Here is a 17,096-nt window from a genome sequence, read left to right as displayed (position 1 = left end):
ATAATCATAGCAGGGGACTTCAACACCACGTTGACACCACTGGATAGATCCTCTAGACAAAAAATTAGCAAGGAAACAGAGACTCTAAATGAAGCACTAGATCAAATGGATTTAATAGATATCTACAGAGAATTACACCCCAAAACTGCAGTATTCACATTCTTCTCAAGTACACATGGAACATTCTCAAAGATAGACCACATAATTGGACACAAACTAAACCTCTACAAGTTCAAGAAGATTGAAATCATATCAAGCATCTTCTCAGATCACAATGGCATGAAACTAGAAATCAATTGGAACAAAAATGTGCAAAGACATTTGAACACATGGAGGCTAAATAGCATGTTACTAAACAATGAATGGGTTACCAAGGAGATCAAGGAAGAAAGTAAACAATTCCTGGAAAACAATGAAAATGAACACACAACAACACAAAATCTATGGGATGCAGCAAAAGCAGTTCTGAGAGGGAAGTTCATAGCACTACAGGCCTACCTTAAGAAACAAGAAAAAGTTCTAATTGACTGTCTAATCTCACAACTTAAAGAACTAGAAAGCAAACAAAAAGAAAACCCCAGAGCAAGTAGAAGGAAGGAACTAGTAAAGATCAGAGCAGAAATAAATGACATAGAGACCAAGAAAACAATTCAAAGGATCAATGAAACCAAGAGCTTGTTTTTTGAAAAGATAAACAAGATTGATGGACCCTTAGCTAGACTCACCAAGAAACAAAGAGAGAGAACCCAAATACACAAAATAATTCAAAATAGAAGTAACAACTGACACCACAGAAATACAAAAGATCGTTAACAACTCTGTGAACAATTATATGGCAAAAAATTCGACAATCTCAGCAAAATGAACAAATTTCTAGAAACACAAAGTCTCCCAAAACTGGACCGGGAAGAGATAGAAAACTTGAAGAGACCAATAACGACTAAGGAAATAGAAGAGATAATCAAGATTCTCCCAGCAAACAAAAGCCCAGGCCCAGATGGCTTCATGGGGGAGTTTTACCGAACATTCAAAATAGAACTAACACCCATTCTCCTCAAACTATTTCAAAAAATTCAAGAAGAAGGAAGACTTCCAAACTGGTTTTACGAGGCCAGCATAATTCTAATTCCAAAACCAGAAAAAGACACTACAAAGCAAGAAAACAACAGGCCAATATCCCTGATGAACATAGACGCCAAAATCTTGAACAAAATATTAGCAAATCAGATCCAATAATACATCAAAAAAATTATTCACCATGACCAAGTGGGATTCATCCCAGGGATGCAAGGCTGGTACATTATTAGCAAATCAATAAATGTGATACACCACATAAACAAAATGAAGGTTACAAACCACATGATCATATCAATAGATGCTGAAAAGGCATTCGACAAAATCCAGCATCCATTTCTGATAAAAAAAAACACTCAGCAATCTGGGAATAGAGGGATCATATCTCTACATAATAATGGCCATATATGAAAGACCTACAGCTGACGTCATACTCAATGGGGAGAAACTAAAAGCATTTCCCTTAAGAACAGGAACAAGACAGGGATGTCCACTTTCACCACTTTTATTTAACATAGTACTGGAATTCTTAGCCACAGCAATCAGACATGAAGAAAAAATAAAAGGCATCCAAATTGGAAAGGAGGAAGTGAAACTGTCATTATTTGCAGATGACATTATATTATATATAGAAAACCATAAAGACTTCATCAAAAATCTACTAGACTTAATAAATGAATTTGGCAAAGTAGCAGGATACAAAATTAAAGTTAAGAAATCAACGGCATTCTTATACACCAATGATGAACTCACAGAAAGAGAAACTGAAAAACAATCCCATTTACCATCATGGCAAAAAAATTAAGATTCCTAGGAATAAACTTAGCCAAAGAAGTGAAGGACCTATTTGCAGAAAACAACAGGACATTAATAAAAAAAATAGAGGAAGATATAAAAAAGTGGAAGCACATACCTTGTTCATGGATTCGAAGAATTAACATCATTAAAATGTCCATATTACCCAAAGCAATCTATAGATTCAATGCAATCCCCATCAAAATACCAACGACATGTTTCACAGAACTAGAAGAAATATTTTAAAAGTTCATATGGAACCAAAAAGACCCCAAATAGCCACAGCAATTTTGAAAAAGAAGGACAAAGTAGGTGGGATCACATTACCAGATTTCAGGTTATACTACAAAGCGACTATAATCAAAACACCCTGGTCCTGGCACAAGAACAGGAATAGAGACCAGTGGAACAGAACAGAGAACCCAGAAATGGACCCAAGGCAATATGCTCAATTAATATTTGACAAAGGAGTCAGGAGCATGCAGTGGAGTAAAGACAGCCTCTTTAATAAATGATGTTGGAAAATTTAGACAGCTACATGCAAAAAAATGAAACTAGACCATCAACTTACACCATACACAAAAATAAACTCAAAATGGATAAAAGACTTAAATGTGACCCGTGAATCCATAAAAATTCTAGAAGAAAATGTAGGCATCAAAATTTCAGACATCATATGCAGCAGAATTCTCACTGATATATCACCTAAGGTAACAGAAACAAAGGAAAAAATGAACACATGGGACTACATCAAACTAAAAAGCTTCTGCACAGCAAAAGAAACAGCCATCAAAATGGAAAGGCAACCCACTGTATGGGAGAACATCATTGCCAATGATACATCAGATAAGGAGTTAATTTCCCAAATATATAGAGTACTCATACAACTCAACAAAAGGAAGACAAGGAACCCAATTAAAAAATGGGCAGAGGAGCTGAATAGACACCTCTCCAAACAGGACATACAAATGGCCAAGAGACATATGAAGAAATGCTCAGCATCACTAATCATCAGAGAGATGCAAATTAAAACAACAATGAGGTATCACCTCACACCTGTCAGAATGGCCGCCATCAACAAATCATCAAACTAGCGTTGGCGAGGGTGTGGAGAAAAGGGGACTCTAGTGCACTGCTGGTGGGAATGCAGACTGGTGCAGCCACTATGGAAAACAATATGGTGTTACCTCTAAAAATTAAAAATTGAACTGCGATTTGACCCAGTGATTCCACTTCTAGGAATATATCCTAAGAAGCCTGAAACACCAATCAGAAAGAATATATGTACCCCCAGGTTCATAGCAGCACTATTTACAATAGCTAAGATCTGGAAACAGCCCAAGTGTCCCATCAGTAGACGAATTGATCAAAAAGCAGTGGTACATATACACAGTGGAGTACTATGCAGCTGTAAGAAAGAAAGATCTCTTATCCTTTGAGACAACATGGAGGGACCTGGAAAGTATTATTTTAAGTGAAACAAGCCAAGCAGAAAAAGACAAATACCACATGATCTCACTTATATATGGAATATAATGAATATGACAGTCTGAGGAATAGGGTAGACCCAGAAACATGGAAGTAGGGTACAGACTGACAACCCTTAGAAGAGGGGATGGTGGAGGGTGGAAAGAGATAAACCACAGAACTTAGATGCAGGTATGCATAACCAATGGACATGGACAACAATGTGGGGGGAGGATGGGCACGGGGCGGGGGGGATGGGGAGGAGGATGTCAATGGGGTAATAAAGGAGAAACATCTGTAACAAAAATAAAATAAAATTTAAAAAAATTTGAGGCCAACACTCTAATCACTGAGCCAAACTGGCCAGGGCTCTATACCCATTTTTTAAGCAGATTATTTGTCTTCCTTTTATTGAGTTGTATGAGTACTTTATGTATTTTGGAAATTAATTCCTTATCTGATGTATCGTTGGCAATTTTGCTTTCCATATAGTGGGATCCCTTTCCATTTTGATGGAGAGCTTATTTCTTTTGCTGTGCAGAAGCTTTTTAGTTTGATGTAGTCTCATGTGTTTATTTTTTTCCTTTGTTTCTTTTGCCTTAAGCGTGGTATCAATGAAAATTCTGCTGTGTGTGATGAAATTTTGTTGCCTACGTTTTCTTCTAGGATTTTTATGGGTTCGTGAGTCACATTTAAGTCTTTTATCCATTTTGAGTTTATTCTTGTGCATGGTGTAAATTGGTGGTCTAGCTTCATTTTTTTTTTTTTTGCATGTAGCTGTCCAATTTTTCAAACACCATTTATTGAAGAGGCTGTCTTTACTCCTTTGCCACCTTTATCAAATACTAATTGAGCATAATGTCTTGGGTCAGTTTCTGGGTTCTCTGTTCTGTTCCATTGATCTATATGTCTGTTCTTGTGCCAGTACCAGGATATTTTGATTATAATGTCTTTGTAGTAAACCTGATATCTGATATTATGATTCCTCCCACTTTGTTTTTCTTTTTCAAGATTGCTGTGGCTATTCAGGGTCTTTTTTGGTTCCATATAAACTTTTGAAGTATTTGTTCTAATTCTGTGAAATATGTTGTTGGTATTTTGATGGGGATTGCATTGAATCTATAGATTGCTTTGGGTAATATGGACATTTTAATTATGTTAATTCTTCCAGTTCATGAACAAGGTATATGCTTCCACATTTTAATGTCTTTGTCTATTTTTTTTTTTTTTTAAGAGGTTTTCTGTGAATAGGTCTCTTACTTCTTTGGTTCATTTTATTCTTCGGTATCTTAATTTTTTTGCTGCAATGGTAAATGGGATTTTTTTTTTTTTTTACTTTCTCTTTCTGTGAGTTCATTGTTGGTGTGTAAGAATGCCATAGATTTCTTGATGTTAATTTTGTATCCTCCTACTTTGCCAAATTTACTTATTAAATCTAGTAGTTTTTTTATGAAGTCTTTAGGGTTTTCTATGTACAGTATCATGTCATTTGCAAATAATGACACTTTCACTTCCTCTTTTCCAGTGTAGATCCCTTTTATGTTTTCTTCATGTCTAATTGCTATGGCTAAGACTTCCAGTACTACGTTGAATATAAGTGGCAAAAGTGGACATCACTGTCTTGTTCCTTTTCTTAAGGGAAATGCTTTTAATTTTTGCCCATTGAGTATGATGTTGGCCATAGGCTTTTTAATATATAGCCTTTATTATGTCGAGATATGTTCCCTCTGTTCTGACATTGCTGAGCGTTTTTATCAGAAATGGGTGCCAGATTTTGTCAAATGCTTTTTCAGCTTCTATTGATATGATCATATAATTTTCATCTTTCATTTTGTTTATGTGATGTTATCACATTTATTGATTTGCGGATATTGTACCATCCTTGCATCCCTGGGATGAATTACACTTGGTCCTGATGAATAACTCTTTTGATGTATGCTGGATTCGAAATGCTAATATTTTGTTAAGGATTTTGGCATCTATGTTCATCAGGGATATTGGCCTGTAGTTTTATTTCTTTGTAGTGTCTTTATCTGGTTTTGGAATTACAGTTGTGCTGGCCTCATAAAATGAGTTTGAAAGTCTTCCATCTTCTTGGATTTTTTGGAATAGTTTGAGGAGAATGGGTGTTAGATCTTCTTTGAATGTTCCGTAAAACTACCCTGTGAAGTCGTCTGAGCCTGGGCTTTTGTTTGCTGGGAGTTTCTTGATTATATCTTTAATTTTTTAAATTGTTATCGGTCTGTTCAAGTTTTCTATCTCTTCCCTCTTCAGTTTTGGAATACAGTGTGTTTCTAGAAATTTGTCCATTTCACCTAGATTGTCCAATATGGTGGCGTATAATTGTTCATAGTATGTTTTAATGATCCTTTGTATTTCTGTGATGTAATTTGTTACTTCTCTTTCATTTCTGATTTTGTTTATTTGGGTCCTTTCTCTCTGTTTTTTAGTGAGTCTGGCTAAAGGTCCATTATTCTTGTTTATCTTTTCAAAGAACCAACTCTTTGTTTCATTGATCTTTTGAATTGTTTTTTAGTTTCTATGTCATTTATTTCTGCTCTGACCTTTACTATTTCTTTCCTTTTACTTGCTCTGCATTTTTCTTTTTGTTTACTTTCTAGTTCTTTAAGTTGTAGGGTTAGATACCTAATTAGGAATTTTTCTTGTTTCTTGAGGTAGGCCTGTAGTGTTATGAACTTCCTCTCAGGACTTCTTTCACTGAATCCTATAGATTTTGTTTTGTTTTGTATTTATTTTCATTGGTTTCCAAGAAGTTTTTAATTTCCTCCTTGATCTCCTTGGTAACCCATTTGTTGTTTAATAACATGCTATTTAGACTCCATGTGTTTGAATGTTTTTGAGTGTTCTTTTGTAATTGATTTCTAATTTTGTGCCATTGTGATCTGAGAAGATGCTTGATATAATTTCAGTCTTCTTGAACTTGTAGACTTAGTTTGTGCCCTAACATGTGGTCTATATTTAAGAATATCCCATGTGAACTTGAGTAGAATGTGAATTCTGCAATTTTGGGGTATAATTCTCTATAGATATCTATTAAATCCATTTGTTCTAGTGCATCATTTAGAGTCTCTGTTTCCTTATTAATTTTTTGTCTAGAGGATATATCCAGTGATGTCAGCAGGGTATTGAAGTCCCCTGCTATGATTGTATTGCTATTGATATCTCCTTTGAAGTCCTCCAGAAGTTTTTAAATGTATGTTGGTGCTCCTATATTGGGTGCATATATGTTTACCAATGTTATATCCTCCTGTTGGGTAGACCCTTTCAATATTATGTGGTGGCCTTCTCTGTCTCCAGTTATGGCCTTCATTTTGAAGTCTGTTTTATTAGATATGAGTATTGCTACCCCAGCTTTTTTTTTTTTTTCCCTTTATATTTGCTTGGAAGATTGTTTTCCATCCCTTCACTTTCAATCTATGTGAGTCTTTTGTTGTGAGGTAGGTCTCTTGTAAACAACATATATATGAGTCATTCTTTTCTATCCATCCAGCTACTCTGTGTCTTTTGATTGGATCATTTAATCCATTTACATTTAAGATTATTATTGATATATGCTTATATATTGCCATTTTAATTTATTATGATTATGTTTCTCTTCCTATTTCTTCTGGTTATTACAGCAGTCCTTTTAACATTTCTTGCATTGCTGGTTTCATGGTAATATAGTCCCTTAGCCTTTTTTTTTTTGGTCTGGGAAGCTCTTTATTTCACCTTCTATTTTGAATGTTAGCCTTGCTGGATAGTGTAGTGTTGCATTCAGATTCTTGTTTTTTATTACCTTGATTACTGCATGCCATTCTTTTCTGGCCTGTAGTGTTTCTGTTGAGAAGTCAGCTGATACCCCTATGGGGTTTCCTTTGTACGTAACCTGTTGCTTATTTCTTGCTGGCTTTAGGATTCTCTCTTTGTCTTCAATTTTTGGCATTTTAATTATTATGTGCCTTGGTGTGGGCCTCTTTGAGTTCTTCTTACTTGGGGCTCTCTGTGCTTCTTGAACTTGTATGCCTTTTTCCTTCACCAATTTATGAAAGTTTTCTGTCACTGTTTCTTCAAATATATTCACTAACCCTTGCTCATTTTCTTTTTCTTCTGGAACTCCTATGATGTGGATGTTGATACTTTTCATATTGTCCCACAGTTTTTTTACACTGTCTTCCTGGCTGTTGTTGTTGTTGTTGTTATTGTTGTTTGTTTGTTTTTCATTGTTTTTTATTTCTGGTTCTCTCATTGGGTGGTTTTTTCTACCCTGTCTTCTAATTCACTGATCTAATTCTTGGCTTCCTCTACTCTGCTGTTTAGTCCTTCCAATGTGTTCTTTGTTTCTGCTATATCATTCTTCACCTCTGCTTGATGGTTTTTTGTTTCCAATTGGTTGATTTTCAATGTTTCTGTATTTTTACTCATGCTGTTGAGCTCTTTACTTAGGCTGTTGAGGTCTTCACTCATGCTGTTGAATTTCCTCATAATCATTACTCTGAACTCTCTCTCTGATGTCTTGCTTAATTCCATTTTATTTATATTTTCTTCTGTAGAATTCGCCTTGTCTTTCATTTGGGATTTGTTTCTTTGTTTCACCATTCTGGCTGTCCCAGTGGGTTTTGGAGCCTTAACGATTTTCCCTGTGGGTGTTGGTGTTCTGCTGATTGTGGTTCCCTCTACTGGGTTTGGATGAGTGTGGGAGGACCCATGTTAAACACCACTGTCAATTCTTACTTTCCTGGGTAGACTTGCAGGCCAAGCAAAGGTCCAATTATCCTCTATCTTCTGCTTGCAAGCTATTAGTCTCAGCTACTTGATGAGCCTTGGGTTGTAGCCCTCAGCTGAATGAAAAATCCCTCGAATGTAAGGAAATGAGGATTCCCGGTGGGCTCAGCAATTGCTTGCTGGTAGTCGCTAGTTGTTAATGAGCCTCAATTTGCATTTCTCTGGACTGGTCTGGTGGTGTTAAATTCCCGAGAGAGAGGCTGTTGTTTCTCCCCAGAGTTCTGGGAAGGGGCTCTTTGAGTAATATGGCTACTGTCCTATGAGGGGGTGATTCAGTATAAAACTCCTGGGTCCTCCTTCACAACTCTCTCCTGAGCCACACCCCCGATTCTCTTCACACAGTTCTAGTCCAGTTTGCCCTCCATCTGTGGGAGCCCAAGGTGAGTGGCTGTAGCTGTTTTAGTGCTCTCACCCTTCAGGGAACTGCCATTTTTTCCTGAACCTCTCCATGCTGGACCAAGCCTCAGCTCTGGTGATCTCAGCCAGATGTTATGCAGGTGCCTTTCCTGTTCCGCCACTCTGTGCTGTGGATCTAACTTTGGGTTTCAACTCCTGACTTTTCAGAAGGAATTGCTCACAGCTAAAACAGCCCTCAGCTGCTGTCTGTGGGCTCCCAGACTGCCCTCTCACAACTCCGCAGTTCCAACAAAGCTCGATTTGTTGTTCTCTTTCTGTCCCTGGTTATAAGGGTTGTCTCCAGCTGCTTTCAGTTGGGTTATCCCAATGATTTGTCTTTATTTTAGTTGTAATTCCATTTTGGCCTTCAGAGATGGTCTGTGTAGCTTCCATTCACTCTGCCGCCATTTTTTTCAATTACAGTTATTTTAAAGCTCAACTCTGATACCTCAAATATCTGCATGCCCATGGATATGTTTCTAATGTGTTTTTTTCTCTTGACTTTTGTCCCATTCTCTCTGCATTTCTGTTTTTCATTAACTACCAGACATAATAGAAGAACATGGAAAAGATAATTTGAGACTCTGAATGTTGTTATCTTCCTCCAAGAAAACTTACTTTTACTACTGCCTAAGCCAGGAGCACCAGCCATCTCAGCTTGTAGTTATCCAATTAGAAATTTAGATAATTTGGAAAGGTCCTGCTGTCCCTGAGAGAAGGCCAGTTTAGTACTGAGTCACTTACTCCTAGTGTATAGCCCTTTAGGCATCTGAAATAAAAGCCTAGGTTGTTTACTAGGGTTTTTCTATTTTTTTAAATTGTGGTGAAATATTTATAGAAATATCTATATATAAAACAAAATTTTTCATCTAAACCATTTTTAAAATGTACAGTTCAGTGGCATTGTTTATTCACGTTATGTGCAACTACCTCCTCCACCCATCCACAGAACTCCTTCCATCTTGCAAAACTGAAAATCTGTGCCCATTAAATGACTCCCCATTCCCCCTTCCCCTCTGTCCTTGGCAACCACCATTCTCCTTTCTGTCTCTGTGAATTTGCCCACTCTAGGTATCTCATATAAATGGAATCATGCACTATTTGTCTTCTTCTGAATGGCTTATTTCACTCAGCATAATGTCCTCGAGGTTATCCATGTTGTATCATGTGTCAAGATTTCCTTCCTTTTTAAGGATGAATAATATTTTATTGTGTGCATATACCACATTTTGTTTATTCATTCATCTGCTGGACATTTGGGTTGTTTTCATCTTTGGGCTATGGACATGGATATACAAATATGATCCTTACTTCTTAAGAGACCCTGAACTCCAACTGTGTCTCCCCAGTCCTTGAAATGGCCAAAGCTCTTCTCAGCCTCTCAGTTCCAGCTTTAGAACTAGAATACGCCTCAAGAGGTACAGCACTGCCAGAAACCGAACGCCCTGCTCCAGGCTTCCCTTCTCTCTGGAACTTGGAGCCTTAATAACTCTCCATTATCTTCAAACAGTTGGTTTTTGTAAAATTTCATCCAGTTTTCCTAATTATTCCCAACAGAATGATTGGTCTGCTACAAGCTAGTCCATCATAGCTAGAAGCATATGTGTCCATATCATTTTAATTTGCATCTCTCTTGTTATTCATGAGGTTAAGCATCTTTTCTTATATTTAAATGTCATTTGTATTTTCCTTGAAATCCTTTCCCATTTTTCTACTGGGTCTTTCTTCTTATTGATTTGTAGACATCTGTTACATGTCTGAGAACTTAGGCTTTTGTCTTTGCCCTAGAAACAGCTTTCTGAGGTCAGTTCCAACTTAGCAGAATCACTTTTACCTCTGGGACTTGGTTTATTCATCCATGAAACAGAGGAAAAGGCTGGACTTCGCTACATGATCTCAGTTTCCTTTTGATCTGTCATTCATGACTCAATTATCTCCTTCTATGTACACAGACCAAAAAATGGAGGGAAGAAGGTTATTGAGCCAAAAAATCCTTCCGGCATCCTGCCTCCACATTCCACTGTAAATATCTATCAAATGCTGTTCTCTGGCTTCAGAAGCATTGATCACTGTGACAGGAAATAGAAACAGGGAACTTAATGTCTGTGCCTTTAGACCCAGGGCCACAGCAACGTAGCACAAAGCCACACTTGCTAAGCTTCAGTCATCCACATGAGTTTTGCATTATTATTTACTTATATGTTTCCAGTAAGTTGACTCACTTGGTTCTTCTTCTGTTTGTTTTTGTTAATCCTCACCTGAGGATATTTTTCCATTGATTTTTAGAGAGTGGAAGGGAGGGAGGGGAAGAGAGAAAGAAACATCAATGTGAAAGTGACACATCGATCAATTGGTTGCCTCCTGCATGACCCCAACCGGGGTCAGGATCAAACCTGCAACCCAGATACATGGCCTTGACTGGGAATCAAACCCGTCACCCTTTGGTTCTTGGGCTGACGCTCTAACCATTAAACCACACCGGCCAGGGTTTGACTCACTTGTTTTTAATCTAAATATCTTTAGCCTCATCCTAAAAATAATGTACGTGAAATCACAGGTTTGCTGCGGTAAGACATTTTTTTCAGATGTAGAGTCACACAAACAAATAACAATTATAATTTTGAATGGTTTTTTTGTGGACCCCCTCAATCATTTGTGAGCAGCCACCTTAGGGTCTCTGGTCCAGTGGCCAAGTCTGCCAGGTGCAGCCAGAACACCCAGAGCCTCCACCCACTCGCTGGAAAACTTTGCCCAAGCATCATTTAGTTGTTACTCATTATCACTGGGGTACTGCCAATGGATCCCCACACAGAAGCAGAACCCTTCTTGCTTTGTGGCTGTGGGTTGATTTTGTACTGAAGTGTTTGCAGTCTTTGATGAAAGGTGGCCTAGGACGAACCCCAGACAGTGGCAACTTGCTGCCGCTACCACCTGAAGTCCTGGGAAATGTGCTTCTTTCATTTGCTGTGCTCTTGCAATGGAAAGCCTCTCTTTTTCTTCTTCTGTGGTTGGTTATTGCTTTTAGCCCAGAGCCATCACAAGACTCAGAGAGCAAAGATACAGCAGGAGCCATAAAATAAAGTATAAAATCCAAAATGGATTGTACTTAAAGTGAGCTCCAAGTGAAAAATAGGTAACTCTTTAAAGCTGTTTCGTAAGAGAAACCACCAGCCCAATATATCATTGGATCTTTTAAACTGTGCCACCTGAATAGAATTAATTCTGATTTTTTATGTGACCAGAGCAACTCATATGTTTGAGGAGTTGTATCGTCTCTGTGACGGACATTAACTAACTTACTACTTCTGTCTGTTTGGGAGTACATTTCATTTCTTGGGCTAATATGTATTAATGAAGCCCCCTTATGGTTTTCCTTTCCACAGTTCATTAACGCTGGTTAACCGTGGTTAGAAAATATTAAATAGAAAATCCAGAAATAAACAATTAATAAGTTTTAAATTGCATTACCCATCATAGGAGTCCCTGAAGAAGAAGAAAATGAGCAAGGGTTAGAGAATATATTCAAAGAAATAGTGACAGAAAACTTCCCTAATTTGGTGAAGGAAGAAGGCATTCAAGTTCAAGAAGCACAGAGAGCCCTGGCCGGTTTGGCTCAGCGGTTGGAGCGTCAGCCTGTGGTACAGAGAGACCCGGGTTCAGTTCCTGCTAAGGGCATGTACCTCGGTTGCAGTTTGTCGCCAGCCCTGGTTGGTCGTGCAGGTGGCGGCCACTCGATGTGTCCCTTCACATCGATGTTTCTCTCTCTCTCTCTCTCTCCCTCCCGCTCTATCTGAACAAAAAAGGAAAAATGTCCTCGGGTGAGGATAAAAAAAAAAAAAAGAAGAAGAAGCACAGAGAGCCCCAAGTAAGAAGAACCTAAACAGGCCCACACCAAGACACATAGTAATTAAAATGCCAAAAATTAAAGACAAAGAGAGAATCCTAAAAGCAGCAAGAGATAAGTAACAGGTTACCTACAAAGGAAACCCCATAAGGCTCTCAGCTGACTTCTCACAAGAAACACTACAGGCCAGAAGGGAATGGCATGAAGTAATCAAGGTCATGAAAAACAAGGATCTGAATCCAAGACTACTCTACCCAGCAAGGCTGTCATTCAAAATAGAAGGTCAAATAAAGAGCTTGCCAGACCAAAAAAAAAAGGCTAAGGAAATACATTAGCACCAAACCAGCACTACAAGAAATGTTAAAAGGACTGCTGTAATTAGTAGAAGAAATAGAAAGAAAAATAGAACCAAACTAAACAAAAATGGCAATAAATAAGTACATATCAATAATCACCTTAAATGTAAATGGACTGAATGCTCCGATAAAAAGACACAGAGTAGCTGATTGGATAAGAAAGCATGACTCATCTATATGTTGCTTACAAGAGACCCACCTCACAACAAAAGACTCAGATAGGTTGAAAGGGAAAGGATGGAAAAAAATCTTCCAAGAAAATGGAAAGCAAAAAAAAAAAAAAAAAGCTGGGGTATCAATACTCATATCTGATAAAACAGATTTCAAAATGAAGACCATAACTAGAGACAAAGAAGGCCACTACATAATATTGAAAGGATCTATCCAACAGGAAGATATAACCTTGATAAACATATATGCACCCAATATAGGAGCACCTAAATATATTAAAAATCTTTTGGAGGACTTAAAGGAGAAATAGACAGCAATGCAATCATAGCAGGGGACTTCAACAGCTCGTTGACACCACTGGATAGATCCTCTAGACAAAAAATTAGCAAGGAAACAGAGACTCTAAATGAAGCACTAGACCAAATAGATTTAATAGATATCTATAGAGAATTACACCCCAAAACTACAGAATTCACATTCTTCTCAAGTGCACATGGGACATTCTCAAAGATAGACCACATAATTGGACACAAACTAAATCTCTACAAGTTCAAGAAGATTGAAATCATATCAAGCATCTTCTCAGATCACAATGGCATGAAACTAGAAATCAATTGGAACAAAAATGTGCAAAGACATTTGAACACATGGAGGCTAAATAGCATGTTATTAAACAATGAATGGGTTACCAAGGAGATCAAGGAAGAAAGTAAACAATTCCTGGAAAACAATGAAAATGAACACACAACAACACAAAATCTATGGGATGCAGCGAAAGCAGTTCTGAGAGGGAAGTTCATAGCACTACAGGCCTACCTTAAGAAACAAGAAAAAGTTCTAATTGACTGTCTAACCTCACAACTTAAAGAACTAGAAAGCAAACAAAAAGAAAACCCCAGAGCAAGTAGAAGGAAGGAACTAGTAAAGATCAGAGCAGAAATAAATGACATAGAGACCAAAATAATAATTCAAAGGATCAATGAAACCAAGAGCTGGTTTTTCAAAAAGATAAACAAGATTGATGGACCCTTAGCTAGACTCACCAAGAAACAAAGAGGGAGATTCCAAATGAACAAAATCAGAAATGAAAGAGAAGAAGTAACAACAGACACCACAGAAATACAAAAGATCACTAACAGCTACTATGAACAATTATATGGCAACAAATTCGACAATCTAAGTGAAATGGACAAACTTCTAGAAACACAAAGTCTCCCAAAACTGGACCGGGAAGAGATAGAAAACTTGAACAGACGAATAACAACTAAGGAAATTGAAGAGCTAATCAAGACTCTCCCAACAAACAAAAGCCCAGGCCCAGACGGCTTCACAGGGAAGTTTTACCGAACATTCAAAAAAGAACTAACTCCCATTCTCCTCAAACTATTTCAAAAAATTCAAGACGAAGGAAGACTTCCAAACTGGTTTTACGAGGCCAGCATGATTCTAATTCCAAAACTAGAAAAAGACACTTCAAAGAAAGAAAACTAAGGCCAATATCCCTGATGAACATAGACGCCAAAATTCTGAACAAAGTACAAGCAAATCGGATCCAACAATACATCAAAAAAATTATTCACCGTGACCAAGTGGGATTCATCCCAGGGATGCAAGGCTGGTACAATATTCGCAAATCAATAAATGTGATGCACCACAGAAACAAAACGAAGAATAGAAACCACGTGATCATATCAATAGACACTGAAAAAGCATTCGACAAAATCCAGCATCCATTTCTGATAAAAACACTCAGCAATCTGAGAATAGAGGGATCATATCTCTACATAATAATGGCCATATATGAATGACCTACAGCCGACATCATACTAAATGAGGAGAAACTAAAAACATTTCCCTTAAGAACAGGAGCAAGACAGGGATGTCCACTTTCGCCACTCTTATTTAACATAGTACTGGAATTCTTAGCCACAGCAATCAGACATGAAGAAAAAATAAAAGGCATCCAAATTGGAAAGAAGGAAGTGAAACTGTCATTATTCGCAGATGACATGATATTATACATAGAAAATCCTAAAGACTTTATTAAAAATCTACTAGACTTAATAAATGAATTTGGCAAAGTAGCAGGATACAAAATTAACATCAAGAAATCAATGGCATTCTTATACATCAATGATGAACTCAGAGAAAGAGAAACTGAAAACACAATCCCATTTACCATCGCGGCAAAAATATTAAGATACCTAGGAATAAACTTAACCAAAGAAGTGAAGGACCTGTTTGCAGAAAACAACAGGACATTAATAAAAAAAAAATAGAGGAAGATATAAAAAAGTGGAAGCACATACCTTGTTCATGGATTGGAAGAATTAACATCATTAAAATGTCCATATTACCTAAAGCAATCTATAGATTTAATGCATTCCCCATCAAAATACCAATGACATATTTCACAGAACCAGAACAAATACCTCAAAAGTTCATATGGAACCAAAAAAGACCCCGAATAGCCACAGCAATCTTGAAAAAGAAGGACAAAGTAGGTGGGATCACATTACCAGATTTCAGGTTATACTACAAAGCCACTGTAATCAAAACAGCCTGGTCCTGGCACAAGAACAGGTATATAGACCAGTGGAAAAGAATAGAGAACCCAGAAATGGACCCAAGGCAATATGCTCAATTAATATTTGACAAAGGAGGCAGAAGCATACAGTGGAGTAAAGACAGGCTCTTTAATAAATGGTGTTCAAAAAATTGGACAGCTACATGCAAAAAAAAAAAAAAAAAAATGAAATTAGACCATCAACTTACACCATACACAAGAATAAACTCAAAATGAATAAAAGACTTAAGTGTGACCCGTGAATACATAAAATTTCTAGAAGAAAATGTAGGCAACAAAATTCTCACTGATACATCACCAAAGGCAACAGAAACAAAGGAAAAAATGAACACATGGGACTACATCAAACTAAAAAGCTTCTGCACAGCAAAAGAAACAAACAACCATCAAAATGGAAAGGCAACCCACTGTATGGGAGAACATCATTGCCAATGATACATCAGATAAGGAGTTAATTTCCCAAATATATAGAGTACTCATACAACTCAACAAAAGGAAGACAAGGAACCCAATTTAAAAATGGGCAGAGGAGCTGAATAGACACCTCTCCAAACAGGACATACAAATGGCCAAGAGACATATGAAGAAATGCTCAGCATCACTAATCATCAGAGAGATGCAAATTAAAACAACAATGAGGTATCACCTCACACCTGTCAGAATGGCCGCCATCAACAAATCAAACAACAAGTGTTGGCGAGGGTGTGGAGAAAAGGGGACTCTAGTGCACTGCTGGTGGGAATGCAGACTGGTGCAGCCACTATGGAAAACAATATGGTGTTACCTCAAAAAATTAAAAATTGAACTGCAATTTGACCCAGTGATCCCACTTCTAGGAATATATCCTAAGAAGCCTGAAACACCAATCAGAAAGAATATATGTACCCCCATGTTTGTAGCAGCACTATTTACAATAGCTAAGATCTGGAAACAGCCCAAGTGTCCATTAGTAGACGAATGGATCAAAAAGCAGTGGTACATATACACGATGGAGTACTACGCAGCTGTAAGAAAGAAAGATCTCTTATCCTTTGAGACTACATGGAGGGACCTGGAAAGTATTATCCTAAGTGAAAACAAGCCAAACAGAGAAAGACAAGTATTATATGATCTCACTTATTTGTGGAATATAATGAACATAACAGTCTGAGGAATGGGGTAGTCCCAGAGACGTGGAAGTGGGGTACAGACTGACAATCCCCAGAAGAGGGTGTGGTGGGGGAGAGATAAACCACAGAACTTATATGCATGTATGCATAAACAATGGACATGGACAACAAAGCCGGGGACGGGGGGGGGGGGATGGGGAGGAGGGTGTCAATGGGGTAAAAAAGGAGTAAAATTTGTAATAAAAATAAAATTAAATAAATTTTTAAAAGTAAATAAATAAATAAATTGCGTTACTATCTGCGCAGCTTGATGAAATCTCACCCGTTCTACTCTGTCCCACCCAGGACGTGATTCAACCCTTTGTCCAGCATCTCCACGCTGGTCGACACCCCCGCCCATTAATCTCTTAGTAGCCTTCTCAGTTATCATATTAAATGTTGTGGTAGATATGTCAGTGCTCGTGTTCAAGTCCCATTATTTTACTTAGTAATGGCCCCAAAGCGCAAGAGTA

The sequence above is a fragment of the Molossus molossus genome, unplaced genomic scaffold (assembly GCF_014108415.1).
Source record: "Molossus molossus isolate mMolMol1 unplaced genomic scaffold, mMolMol1.p scaffold_m16_p_4, whole genome shotgun sequence".
NCBI lineage: Eukaryota > Metazoa > Chordata > Mammalia > Chiroptera > Molossidae > Molossus > Molossus molossus.
Note: the sequence above shows the minus strand (reverse complement) of the source record.